Source organism: Bactrocera tryoni, unplaced genomic scaffold (assembly GCF_016617805.1).
Source record: "Bactrocera tryoni isolate S06 unplaced genomic scaffold, CSIRO_BtryS06_freeze2 scaffold_232, whole genome shotgun sequence".
NCBI classification, from domain to species: Eukaryota; Metazoa; Arthropoda; class Insecta; order Diptera; family Tephritidae; genus Bactrocera; species Bactrocera tryoni.
Window position 1 is genome coordinate 89,318 of NW_024395958.1, and position 15,251 is coordinate 104,568.

The following is a 15,251-nucleotide window of genomic DNA, read 5'->3' on the forward strand; positions in this document are numbered from 1 at the left end:
GTAGTTCATATATCTGTCCTATTTTATTGAATATAGAAAAAATTAAAATCATGTCAATCGGTCGCTCCGTTTCATAACGGGGCATCTCGACAGGATAGAATTTATAGAATACTAACCATGGTATAGAGGAGTAAGGAAAGTCCCATTCACCGTAGAAAAAAGAGCCATTCACAGTCCTTAACCTACCCCTCAAGTGTACGTTCACAATAAAACATCATGGCCACCTCTGGTGAATAAGGGTGGCGAGAGGTCAAAACGGGTTGCAGAAAGCGAAAATGCTATAATATAAAATTATAAATTTATAGTACTATATTTGTACATGTATAAATACTATTTTCAATTTTTGTTATAGAATGAAGTTTAATGCTGTTATCAAAAGATTTAATTATATCTTCTTGATATAAATAAATATGTTATAAATTTTTAAGCGTTGTAGTTAATTTATTCATGGACAAATTGAAAATTATTTTTGATAATGAGTGTACCAAAAGAGATAACTATTGTGGAAAAATTTGGTATTACATATCATAATAATTCGTCTGAACAGTAAAACACAATTTTTTACTGTAAGATAATTCAAGAGATAATTATAATAGCCATGTTTTGTGAATTTTAAGTATACATTTTTGTAATCACAAACTACATATACGTTTTATATGTTAGAACTTAGCTATATGCCGGCGATCAGGAATCCTACTCGTTCCCAAATGGAGTGTTTGATTATCCTAACTGATTTACCACATTGTTTTATAGTTCTAAGCTAAGTTTTTAAATAAAAAGGATTCTTAAAGAATTTTTTTTTTTAATTTGCAATATCTATATAGTAGTAAAAAGTAGTTTAAATTAGCTTACGCAACACTATTTTGCCATGCTCAGTAGCAATACTGGCATAATATTTAAAAAAATAAATGATTGTTCGAAATATATTCCCTTTGAAATTATTCAAATCGATAATAACTTGTTTGACCCAATTCAAAATACAACTCAAATTCCTTAATTTTTAATAGCGGTTCATTATTAGTCAAATTACATTTATTTGTTTTTTTTTTAAGTTTAAATATCAACTTCCACACCATTCATAATCGACCATAATTCACTAGATGTAAAGACGAATTGTAATTCGCGTAGATGCAAATGTTTCTTTTACAAATCGCTGCTTAGTCACCAACGCTGCCAACTTTCATTTGATGAGTGTTGTTTATAATTTGCGTAGTTCTTCCCGGTGTTCTATCGGTTTTGGTGGAGCTGGTTCCCCCACTCTCCCAATTCGGCATCATAATATTGCGCAGCACGATATGGTCACAATTCCCATGGTACTTGCTCTTCCATGGAGGTCAATTGTACACCCAAATTCTTCAACCACGGTATTTCCGAGGGAACGGCATCGGTAATACATTCGCGATCGATACGTTCCATATGTAGCTCACCAATAGGTTGTCCAGGACAGATAAGCTCAGTGAACTTGGCTTTCAATAAGAAGGTAGGATAGGATTTTTGTGCATAACACGATGAAACCAGCCAATTAATTCGCTCAACTGGTAACGCTTTGGTCTGCAAGGTGGGTGTTTAGTATATTAGAAAGTATGTAAATTCAATTTTGCTCAAAACCTACCCAACAGCTTGATAAACCTGACCAGCAGTATCGGGATCCTAAACGCAATTGACAATAGCTTGTATAACATCCGAATGTGCTCACCGGAGTATTTGCTCTTCAAAAAGTTACTTCCACCCTCAAACACAAAGCTCATTGGTTTGGGACTAGCGTTTAAAGCAGACAAATAATCAAACGTTCTACATCAGCTTCTTTGCTGATTCTATAAAAAAAAATAAAAATTACATGGTAAATCTTTTGAAATAAAGTTTAATTTTAGCTTACCTAGCAATGCGACGTGCACCTTCCACAAGCACGTCATTGAATTTAAAATTTTGTTTCGAATTCACGACCAACTAAGTTCGTAAATACATTTGAGTACTTCACAGCATCGCATATCGCTTTTACATCTCTTAAACCATAAAATTGGAACAGCACCTGACCCATTACGCAGCAGTATTAACGAGGCCATGTTTAGTTATTCCGTACTTTTATTGGAATAAAATCCCAACCCGATCTGTTATTTACCGTCTCAAGGGAAATTTGCACACTTCTTCCAGATTCAAATAACTAAATAAACCACCGTAAAGCATTTAACCATGAAATAAACTCAAACAAATTTCCTTGCGAAAACCTTCGTTACGATGGCAAAAATGTAAATATGGCTGTGAATGAGTATAATCTGGACCCCACTATTCGGCATGGTTGCTTATTTGTTCGTAACATTTTTCTGTGGTGAACATTTATTAACTTACCACAGTTAAAAAGAGGCATAAATAAAAAACTTAATTTTTCATGTATTAGCTCATATTGTTCTCATCTTTAAGAATATATATTAAAATAAAACGATTTTCTTTTGAAAATATATTAAACTTTTATATATAACCAATATTTTTGGGACAACTTTTCCATAAATTTTAAGAAAATAACACAATGCAACCATTTTCCGGTGAAAAGTCGGCCATCTTTGTTAAAAGTCGGCCATCTTGGATTCAAATAGAAACTCAACCTCGGACTACACTTGACGTTTCTACAGTGGCACCTCTCAGCTGTGCCTTTGTTTACATAAAATCAGCTGATAGTGACCTTACTCCTATTCTACCGTGATACTAACTGTCAAACGTATTGCTATTGCCATTTTCAAATCTGTATGCGGGCATTTGCTATCATAATATAATCATTTGCGCAAAGGTGTAGGGTAGGTAGGTTCGAGCTGATGTAGCGCATGCTTTGAGCTCTTGAATAATCTATTTTATCACTTGCGAAATGACGTCGGGTAGGTAGCTGATTTAACGCACGTTTTGAGCTTTTGAACTCCTTAAATCTTTTATGTGGAAAATAAAAAAAGGATCTTTATCCTTTCTTACAAATGTATTTCTGGGAAAAATAAGATAATACGAAAAGGATAAGATCCTTTTTTTACAAATGTGTTTCTAGGAAGAATAAGAATTCATATGTTTGGACTACTATATAATAATTGTGCTTAACCATTCCTATATAAATAACGTAATATTTATTTTATATTCATTTGTGGTTTTGCGCGCAATAGATGAGCATTACTTCCGCCTCCTTTACACTACTCGCAAAGTTAAACGTATTTCTCAAAGCAAAACAATGTCGGAAGTAAAAAAGAAGATACGGAAATGCTGCGCGGAATACATTAAATTCGGATTCATTGAAAATCCCACAAGCCCATCCTCGCCTTTGTGTCTTCTATATCTAAAAACATTTTCGAATGAAGCCTTCAAGACTGGAAGATCATTTGAATAAAATGCATCCAGATAGGGGAGACAAGAATGTAGCATATTTTCAAGACCTAGAGAAGAAGCATAATACTCAGCCAAGTGTAGCAAAACTATTTTCGGCGGCTGCTAAGCAAGATGACGACGGACTTCGAGCTTCGTACAATATCTCTTTGTTAAGTGGTCAAAAAGGCAAACCACATAACATCGGAGAAGAGTTAATATTGCCAGCAATAAATGAAGTAATAACTACCGTGCTTCATAAACCGGCCGCAGATATTATCCGAAAAATTCCTTTGAGTAATAATTCTGTGCAAAGACGAATTGATGAAATGGCTGAAAACATTGAAGAATCATTGTACGATCACCTGAGGTCAAGTCAATTTTCAATTCAGCTGGATGAGTCCACTTTACCAACTAATGAAGCATTGTTGTTGTCTTACGTGAGGTTTATTAAAGATGAGAAAATATGTGAAGAACTATTATTTGATAGAAATTTAGAGACCAATACAAAAGGCGAAACCATATTCAATATATTGGAAAAGTTTTGCGATGAGAAAGAAATTCCTTTGAAAAATATTATTTTCGTTGCTACGGATGGCGCTCCGGCTATGACAGGGTGCCATAAAGGCTTCATAGCGTACTTAAAAAATAAAATTCCAGATGTCCTTGGTGTACATTGCGTTATCCATAGACGACATTAAGTTGCTAGAAACTTAAGTGAAAAACTGTTGCAATCACTGCAATATGTCATCAAAGCAGCCAATAAAATCCGCAACAGCTCTTTGAATGATAGATTATTTCATCAGCTTTGTGTTACTAATGACGAGGATTTGTTGTTTCATACTGAAGTTCGTTGGCTATCAAGAGGCAATTGTCTGACTCGATTCTACAACCTGTTTGACTCTGTTATAGAGTTCTTGGAAACTAAAGATACAGAATTTCAAGACAAGCTCATAACATTAAAGAATGATATAGCTTACATGACAGACCTGTATAAATTGTTCAACGACATGAATCTCCAACTGCAAGGCGATAAACCAAATTTAATTAAAACAAAAAACGTCGTTGCTGCTTTCGCAGCCAAACTGCTTCTACACAAAAAGAATCTGGGCAGACGTGAGTTTCACAATTTTCCGAATTTATCAGTATCATGCAGTAACGACGAATTGTTTGCCTACTGCCAACATTTGGAAAACCTCCACATAGACTTCACCGAACGATACCAGGACATTTTGAACTTGGAAATACCAGACTGGGTGTTGGATCCATTTTGAAATGTCAACACGGCAATGTCACTTCAGTTGGAAGAAGAACTTATAGAACTGACAAGAAACGAGGAAATAAAAATCAAGTTCAAAAATGGTTACCAAGAATTTTGGCTAGAAAAACCGATTCTTGATAGCATTTCCATCGTCATATTTATGTGAACGTGGATTTAGTGCTGTGACAACACTGCTTACTAAAAATAGAAATCGTTTGCTTGTTACCGAACGTGGCGACTGGCGACTGTTCTTGAGTAAATTGGAACCTGATATTAACAAACTTATTAAACAGCATCAGATTCATCCTTCACATTAGTTTTTATATATGGATCGATTATTGCAACGAAGTTCCTTACGGCAGGCTTGGAGAAGATAGGAATTTCGCTGCGGGACCTAACTGAAAAAAAGTGATAGTAAAACCAGAGAACGTAAATTTATAGAGAAGGTCCAACAACGGACAGGCGTGTAAACTGTCAAAAGCTAACAAAATGCGATGAGTGCATTTCACCACAGCTAGGCTAAGAAGGAGAAATCTTAACAGTGGCGTGTGAACAGAGCTGAGCATTTAATGAAAATTGTGCTCAGAAACATGCATTGCTATTACAGACGTATGTTGGCCTTTTGCTTATATTTTTATATGCTCATATGCCATCTTGTTAATTGATGTGATTATCATTTTGCGTATTTCAATGAATATATGCATAATTTATGCCATTCTAATTAAATTATGCTATTTTCAAAACAATATTTGTAGTTAATGTGCAATTAAGAGTTATTTATTAAAATATTTCTTATGTTTGAGAATATATTATAATTTCATATGTATATGAATATGTTTGTAAATATAATATACATATGTATGTATATGTATATGAGATACTGTCATAATATCATAAAAACTTAATATACATATTACAATAGTATGCCATTTAATTTTCATACGCATCTACATATCAGCGCATACATAATTACATATGCACATACTTATGTATGTAAGTGCAATTCAAATTCAAATCGTAATATCATTTATCAGTAAAAAGTGTGCGCGCACAGCTCTATATGTATGTATATATGTATGTACATGCATATGTGTACGACATTGCCGAACAAATAATGTATACCAACCAACATACAAATATGAGTACACATGTAAATATGTGCGCATGACATTCCCACACAAATAATGCATACACAACATACATACTTATACATACGTTCACATGTAGATATGTCACCCGCAAAAACTACGAATATTGTTCTACAAAAACAACAATGGTTTCAAGTAGCATCAGCAGCGTCACAAGTCAATATGGCAGCCAAGTCGATGCCCAACTTTGTAGAAAAACACACAGCAACAATATTTTCATTCATGAACGCAAGCACACTTTCAACAGGCAAACTTGCTTCATTCATAAAAACAAATACCATTACATCTCCCCGAACATGCCTTTGCCAACAAGCGTCTTTTCGCGACGATGGCAAAAGCTAAAAATCATAAATTGAACAATTTCTGATATTTGTATGAGAAGGAAAAAGCGACAACCCCGCAAATATAAGTATAGAATAAAATTGACAACGTAGTTTATTTGTCGATTTTCAAGTCAAGAAATGTGCTAAAATATATAAAATATTCAATATTCCTCTGATTTATGTGTACAGTGGATCCGGGTTAAGTAGTACTCGTAGCTTATGTGAAAGCTGTAGCTTATATGAAAATCATCCCTCTTAACTGCCTATATCTTGCTGCATCTCACGGTTTGTTTTTTAAAATACATAGAAATTATTGTTTTAAGTACCACTCGATTAAGTATCCGCACTCGCTTATGTGCCATATTAAATTTTTTTTAACAAACCACAAAAAGCTGTATCTTTGATTGTGGCACATAACCGGGATTGACTGTATTTGTCAAGGAATGTACAAAATATTGTTACGCGGCTTGCAAAAATCTGCGTCGATATGTATGCAAGCTCACACACAAGCATACATATATACGCTGGTTTGCTGGTGAAGCTGGTACAGCGGCAAGGGAAGCAGTAGCAATTGGCGATCGTTCGTTTGTGTTTTCGGCACAGCTCGGATTTTCTACCAACAACACAATGTTGTGAAGCTTTGTCGTCGCGTCATTCTTTCGACACATTGATTCTTTGACATGAAAGCAAAAAATATGAGCTTCGCCATTGGTTGTCCGTGTCAACGTAGATTTCGCATGAAGCATTGAGTGTACATATGTTGCATGTAGACAAATTTACAAACATTATGCGTATGGTTTGTCATATTTGTTTACATGCACACATAATTATATATGGACAAATGTGCGACCGCTTGGTCTTTTAACATGATATCGAAAAGTTTAATGACCAAAGCAAATATTTATTTAAGTATATAAATATACATATGTATGTATGTCGTACCAAACCTATATAAAAAGCATATTTAGGTAGTAATACAAATCTTATTGAATTATATATTTGCAAAGATTATATGCAATTCATCATAAAATAGCTCAATCTTAAAATATATACATACATACATATGTATGTACACACGTATGTGCTTTCATAACAAATATATGTACATACATACATATGTATACCGATCTATAAATTATATGCAGCATCGTTTGCGCATAGTAGAAAAGGGAATCTGTAAGCGTACATTTCTAAACCTTGAAATTAACATATTTTTTCCCATTGGCTCTAATAACTACTCAGTTCTGTTATTGTCGTACCCCTGATGTTAAATGGTGAAATGCGCTAATAATTTTTCTGTGGTGAAATGCACCCATCCAAAACAGGTAATATCCCAAAATTGAAATATCCCTAAATTCTCGGCGTCGTGAACCTTCTCTATAAATATACGTTCTCTGGTAAAACCGTAAGAAAAAACCCGTAAGAAATAACCCGTAAGAAAAAGACTGTAAGATCGCTAGTTATAGCCTACCTTTAGGTATTGCAAAATAATTAGGCATGAAAATCTGTAACATTATTGTGTATGCAAATTAGTTTTGAGTGAAGTGCGGAACACATAGAGCGCGACAGACTGCAAACTACATCTGTCAAATATTAAAATACAGACGTTCTTATGGACACTGTTATTTTGACAGCTGCACGACTACACGACTGCAGGCCGACAGTTGTCGTTCCCGCAAACTTGAATATTTTCTATATTTGACAACGGCAGTAGGACGACAGTGGAGTTGACAGTAGAATGGAAGATAGAAAGAGGAGGTAGAGTGGTGATGCCACTAATATGTAAAATGCAAAATTATTCACAGCTCTAACAAACTTGACGTTATTTTACAAATTATAGCTCTATTATATCACTGGTAATAACAATTGATAATTTAAAACAAAAAATATTTACCAATTTTTACTTATTTACTTTTACTAGGGGGTCGACGCCCCGGGCGCAATGTCTTGGGGGCGGCAAAGCGATCTTCGCTGTTTTTTTACTATTCATAAAAATACTTCAACAAATTTATTTTACAAAATTTATTATAAAAGATAAAGAGTTGTACACTCACAATGTAATAATCTGAATAACAATGAAAAATATTAATTGTTACTCGAATACTCTTCAGTCTTTGAATTTGTCTTATATCTTTTGACTTATGTACATCTTTCTTAAAAATAGTCCTAGAACTTAAAGATGCACTTTTCTAGTTTTGTCTAGCGACGTGTCACTCTCAAAGTTACCCTATGCTTTGAATGTAACAAATACTTTTATTTCTCCAAATTTTCAAATATGGTATTTAAAAACTCCAATTCGGGCAAAAATTCCTGCAAATTGTGTCAAAAGTGTACAAGATATAGGGCAAAAATGGGGTTTCTTTATAGCTTTTAATAATATGTCTTGTAAATTTACTATCAATTTCCTCAAAAACCGTATTGTGAGAATTTTGGAACTTCAGAATTTGCGTGGCTTCTAGTTCCTAAATTGTATATACTTAATATCGAAGAAATTTTGTAAAAATTCACTTTTGTTCGAACCCCCTCATGAAACTTGTAGGTAGGTAGATAAAGGGGGGCGGCAGAACATCCTGCATAAAAAATTTCACTTTGAACAAAATATTAAAATTTCATTGAAGTGAAAGGTATTAGTATGGCCACAACGATATTGTGGACAGCTGTGTTGTCTTGTGTACATGCCGGCCATGCTGTCGCAGTCATTGTGTTCACCACTTGAGAATTGTGCTTGCACTAAGTACTTTTACGGGGAGTTGAATTGTTGCATATTTTTTGGCGCAGGCTTTGAGGAAATAACCCGTAAGAAAAAGACTACGAAATAACCCGTAAGAAAAAGACTGTAAGATCGCTAGTTATAGCCTACCTTTAGGGTTAGCAAAATAATTAGGCATGAAAATCTGTAACATTATTGTGTATGCAAATTAAATTTGAGTGAAGTGCGACAGACTGCAAACTACATCTATCAAATATTAAAATACAGACGTTCTTATGGACACTGTTATTTTGACAGCTGCACGACTACACGACTGCAGGCCGACAGTTGTCGTTCCTGCTAACTTGAATATATCCTACCTATATGTGCCGACGGCAGTAGCACGACAGTAGAGTTTTCTTAATACTTATCTGTACTTAAATAAAAACTAATCAGCGAAATTTTAGAGAAAAATCAGGACAACCTACATAAAATTAAGCACAATTTTTTTTTGCAAATTGTATCGATTCTATATTATCCGAAGGAACTTCGTTCCTACCTGGTGTCCCACGACAGCACATTTCTTTTTTTTTAGTTTTATTTTTAATAAAAGATTCCCTGTTTTAATACTATAAAGTTGTGTTTCAATAATCATTCTTATTGGCAGGTTGAGCCCGTAAGAGTTAACTTGAGACCTAAGCGCCGTTGTATGTTACCTACTGCGCTTAGGTTTCAAGTTGCTGGTTATAGTAAAAGTTTCGTTTAGATTTCTCCGTTAATATACATATGTATATAGGTCACAATAATTAATTTGAAGTTATAGTGGTTTTTAAAATAGGTGAAAAAAGGGGGGCGCTAAAAAAATATTTATTCTCAAAGTGGGCGGTAGACAAAATAAGTTTGGGAACCAGTGCTCTAGAATCTCATGCTACAGCACAGTTACAAGCTGTAACAATATTCCTAAAAAATCGGGGTTATGACTTAAATCTTACGGCTATATACTGTCCACCTGGATTTAAAATTACAGATAGCGAATTTAAAGAATTTTTGGAACACTAGATCAAAGATTTCTAGCAGATTGAGATTATCACGCAAAACACAAGTACTGGGGCTCACGTGTTATTAATCCGAAAGGACGACAGCTGTACTACACTATTATGAATAAGCATAATAACCTGGACATAATATCTCCTGGTACTGGCCCAGTGTTAAAAAAATACCTGACTTAATAGATTTCGCTGTAGTCAAAAATAATTATATAAATAATATAATAAAGTTATACGAACAGCCCTTGATATTCTAACTAACTGGTAGAAGTATAGAACCTTAGTATATTCTTCTTCTTTACTGGCGTAGACTTCGCTTACGCGATTATAAACGAGTTAACAATAGCGCGCCAGCCGTTTCTTCTTTTCGCTACGTGGCGCCAAATGGATATTCCAAGCGAAGCCAGGTCTTTTTCGACTTGGTCCTTCCAAAGGAGTGGAGGTATTCCTCTTCCTCTGCTCCCTAGCCAGGGTAGCCGCTGTCTTTTAATTCGCTGAAGTATGTCAATGTGGTCATATATCTCATACAGCTCATCGTTCCAACGAATGCTATATTTGCCCTGGCCAACGCGCAAAGGACCGTAAATCTTTTGCAGAACTATTCTCTCGAAAACTCGCAACGTCGACTCATCAGTTGTTGTCATAATTCAGGCCTCTGTACCATATAGCAGGACGGGAATTATGACTGACTTATAGAGTTTGGTTTTTGTTCGTCGAGAGAGGACTTTGCTTCTCAATATCAATATCATCGGCATACGCCAGCAGATCCAATAAATAAAGAAATATTAAAAAAAATCAGCGTGTTTCCCAGATATAGCGCGACTATTCAAAAATAAAAATGTTGAGGATCTCATTTCTTTATCTTTCAGGACAGTTGGTTTTCTTCAAATCAGTCGACATCGATCTGAACCAGCAAGACGTAGTCAACTTTGACGTTTGAAATTCACTTGAATTGCCTGGATTACCCATCCATCACCATTCGCAGTTAAAAGAAGAATGAGTTGTCATCATGCTGGAAACATTAATTAACCAAACCGCTCCGTTTACAAACGCTTTTAATTTCCAGTACGTTTGGTCTTTGCGATGACCATAAATAAATCGCAAGGATAATCTTTACAGGTTTGCGGAATCAACTTGGATATTCCTTGTTTTGCGCATGGACAATTATATGTCGCGTGTTCGTGCAACGGAAAACCGTCTTCTTTGTTTATTTACGCATCACATAATTAAACACATAAAAGTTTGTGAAGCTTTTGAAAGCTTTAAATTGATTAACAGACTATTAGTGTGTGTCTGTCAATATCAAATTTAAACCTTATTAGCCAATATTTCAGGAGAACAGATTAGTTTTGTTTGTTTTAAAATTATTTTATATAAAAGTTTACGTGTTTTATCTATGGATGGAGACCGAACGAAATCTGCCGGGTAAGCTATTATACATACAAGTATGTACAAATGATCACAATGATGAGAAAAATTGAAACCGGGTGACTGTCTGTCTGACCGTCCGTGCACGCTGAAACTTGTTATGCAAGTTCCTTAGTATAAAAAAAAATATCGAGTTCGTAGATGGGTGTAATCGGATCACTGCCACGCCCCCAAATCGTCATTAGCCGAAAATTTATAAAATGCCATAACTAAGCAATTAAGATACAACAACCAAGGGTACTAAGCGGAACTATTATTAGAATTGCTACCAACAGTGTGAAAATGGATGAAATGCGAAGATAACCCCGCTCACTCCCCACATAACCGTACTGTTAAAAGCTACTAAAAGCGCAATAAATCAATGACTAATTAAGCCAGAATTATTAAATTTAATCTCCTAGTATGTATGAGAAACGTTGTGAATCACATATCTCGGGATCCAACAAACCGATTTCAATATTCTTTTTATATCCCACGCCACAGTGTGAAAATGGGCGAAATTAGATTATAATCACGCCTACTTCCCATGTAACACAATTTTAAATTTCATTTGATTCTTTTAGTGTCCAGTACACAAATCATGAAGTAATTTATATAACGGGATAAAATTTTGCAGTAATAATTCCTTTAAACTATGCCACGGTATGACCAAAAGTTCTCCTAATCCAACCAGTGGCGTAGCTACAACTTCGGGCGCTCGGGATCAAGGATGTTCTGCCGCCCCCTTTATCTACCTACCTACAAGTTTCAATAGGTGGTTCAAGCAAAAGTGAATTTTTACAAAATATCTTCAATATTAAGTATATAAAATTTAGGAACTAGTAGTCAAAGCCAAAAATAAGTGCGAACAGTGGGGTGTTACTGTTATCAAGAGAATTCGGAAGAAGCGAAATATGTCTGGGGAAATATCTGAAGACGCTGGTTTTAATTCAGAAGAAGAAATGCGTCGCTCTATGATCGAAATTCTGGGTAAGCTATCAATGGAAATATCCACCCATTTCACAAATTTGGAAAAGCTTAATGACCGTTTTGGTTTTCTTCGTGATTTTGAACAAATTATAGAACTAACCAGAGACTCATGCAATGACAAACTCGTCGAAATTAAAGAAAAATGCCAGCAACTTGCCGAATCCTATCCAGATGACTTGGATAACGAAGATTTATACAGTGACATCTAAGACGTCCTACTTTTATTAAAGAGAGTGAAGAAAAACGAAGAACAAATTGGATTTTCGCCAGAAAAAGTTTTATTATACATTTCTTCAATGGGACTGGAAGCCTACAAGACGTTAGCGACAGCTTTAAGAATACTACTCAGTATACCTGTATCAGTTGCATCTTGTGAAAGATCTTTTAGCAAACTTAAATTGATCAAACCTTACTTGAGATCGACCATGAGTCAGAGTAGACTGTTCAATCTTGCGAATCTCTCAATAGAATGTGAAACTGCTTCAACTTTCAATTACAATGATATGAAATGTGATTTTGCAGCGATCAAAGCTAGAAAAGTGCATCTCTAAGTTCTATCACTATTTTTAAGAAAGATATAAGATATATAGTAAGACAAATTCAAAGACTGAAGAGTATTCAAGTAAAATTAATATTTTTCATTGTTATTCAGATTATTACATTGTGAGTGTACAACTCCTTATCTTTTATAATAAATTTTATAAAAAAATTTGTTGAAGTATTTTTCTGAATATTAAAAAACAGCGAAGATCGTTTTGCCGCCCCAAGACGTTGCGCCGAGGCGACGGCCCCCTTCGCCCTTCCCTGGCTACGCCACTGAATCCAACCAAAGCTGCTCAAGTCCCTAGGAACCGAATATATGGACCCCAGTGTCTGGAGTTGGCTTTTGATCGAAAATATCGGTCAATGTGTGAGATATACAATTGAAATTCAGAGACAATCCTATCTTGACAATAGTTATTCTGTGTATCAAAAATGGGTTAAATCGATTCAATACTTCCCTGAGCATGCACATACCTAATAAAAAGATTTTCGAACTTCCAGGTGACTTTATGCTGGATTTATCAGGCAATATTTGAGTTATCTCAATAAAATTAGGCAACATTTTAAGTCAGAACAGTTTATATTTTTGCCAAAAATAGATACAATTAGGCGAAAACTTGACATATTACCACGATTTTTGAACATTCCGCTGACTTTGCTCCATATGATTGGTGATTGCATTTGAGGCATTTTAATAAAACCCAAGAACAGTTGCTACAAAGTATAATAGTTTTGTTCACCTAATTGTTGTAGGAATCACCTAAAACTAAGCGAGATAGATATAGGATTATACTTGTATATATACAAATGATCAGGACGACGACAAAACTTGGAATCCGGTTGACTGTCAGTCTGTCCGTCTGTCCGTGAGAGCGGTAACTTGAGTAAAAACAAGAAAAAACGTCAACTTCGGCTGCACCGAAGCTAATAAACCCTTCACAGGTGCATTTCTTTTAGGAGCTATGTGTTCAGTTTGTATGGTAGCTATATGCTATAGTTAACCGATCTGAACAATTTCTTCGGAGATTACATTGTTGCCTTAGAAAATAATCTATACCAAATTTGGTGAAGATACATTGTCAAATGTGAAAGTTTACCATACAAGAACTTGATTCCGATCGTTCAGTTTGTATGGCAGCTATATGCTATGGTTAACCGATCTGACCAATTTCGGCGGATATTACATTGTTGCCTTAGAAAATAATCTATACCAAATTTAGTGAAGATACAATTTCAAATGTGAAAGTTTTCCATACAAGAACTTGATTCCGATCGTTCAGTTTATATGGCAGCTATATGTTATAGTGCAAATGAGCAGCTTCTTGAAGAGAAAATAACGTTTGCAAAATTTCGAAAGGATATCTTAAAAACTGAGTGACTAGTTCGTATATATGCAGACGGACGGACGGACGAACAGACAGACAGACGGACATGGTTAAATCGACTCAGCTCAACATCCTGATCATTTATATATATACTTTATAGGGTCACCGACGCTTCTTTCTGGGTGTTATAAACATCGTGACAAACTTAATATACCCTGTTCAGGGTATAATTAAGATATCTCGATGAAACTTGGTATGTATGTTCCTTAGTAGAAAAAAAAATTGAGCTCGTAGATGGGCGTAATCGGACCACTGCCACGCCCAGAAATCGCCATTAACCGAAACCATATAAAGTGCCATAACTAAGCACTTCATTAAGATATAAAGCTGTTATTTGATACAGTGGACCGCAGTAGCAAAGGGCACCTGTGTGTAACAACTTTTGAAAGTGGCTTGGGAGGAACTCGAAGAGCAGCCACCTCCACGCGGTGGGTTCTGGGTGACCAATACAGGTTAGCTGAGAGCTGCAACAATTTTCACCTTGCGCTGTGGCGCGCCACCTTTTTGCTCGTATCTCGGGAACGATTCGTCCTACGGCCATGATCTCATATACCATTACGGTAGCAAATGACGTGTCAAATAACTTTTGTTCTATAAATTTTGCCATGAGATGCGTATTTCAAGCGCTAGGTAGACAATTTCACGATTTTAGGCGAATTTCCGAAATTTCAAGGCCGGAGTTGGGGTTGAAGATGCAATCCGATCTCAAAACAAAAAGTTGCATAGGAATCAGGAAGTACTAAGGCAACTTTTCCGCACTATTAGAAATCCCGAATAGAAAAAAGTCCGGAATCTACCCACCCTACCGCTCACTCCCCATATACCAATACTGTTCAAAATTACTTAAAGCGCAATATATGCCTAACTAATTACGCCAGCGACATTAAATTTTACCTCCAAGATGGTATGAGAAGCCTTTATGAGAGCTGGTGTGAAAATTGTACAATGAGTATGGCACCGCCCACTTTTTTGTGAAATTACATATGTCGGGACCCGACCAACCGATTTCGACTAAATTTAATACGCGCCATGTGTGGGATATATAAGTGAAATTCAGGGATTCCCTGTCCGTATGTCAAAAATTGGTTGAATCCGGGAAATACTTTCCTGATCCCCCATATAC

At 35.5% G+C, this 15,251-nt stretch overlaps 1 long non-coding RNA gene across 2 annotated transcripts; it reads right to left on the reverse strand.

The window, feature by feature from the left end:
• Positions 1-1,039: 1,039 nt before the first annotated feature.
• Positions 1,040-2,676, reverse strand: LOC120780207. 2 transcript variants are annotated; one of them, XR_005705837.1, is made up of 3 exons: positions 1,877-2,676; positions 1,613-1,814; positions 1,040-1,551 (listed from the first exon to the last, which is right to left on the reverse strand). It is a non-coding gene; the product is annotated as an uncharacterized LOC120780207 (long non-coding RNA). The 2 variants fall into 2 exon arrangements; XR_005705836.1 differs by having other exon boundaries at positions 1,613-2,676.
• Between the last annotated feature and the right edge of the window lie 12,575 nt (positions 2,677-15,251).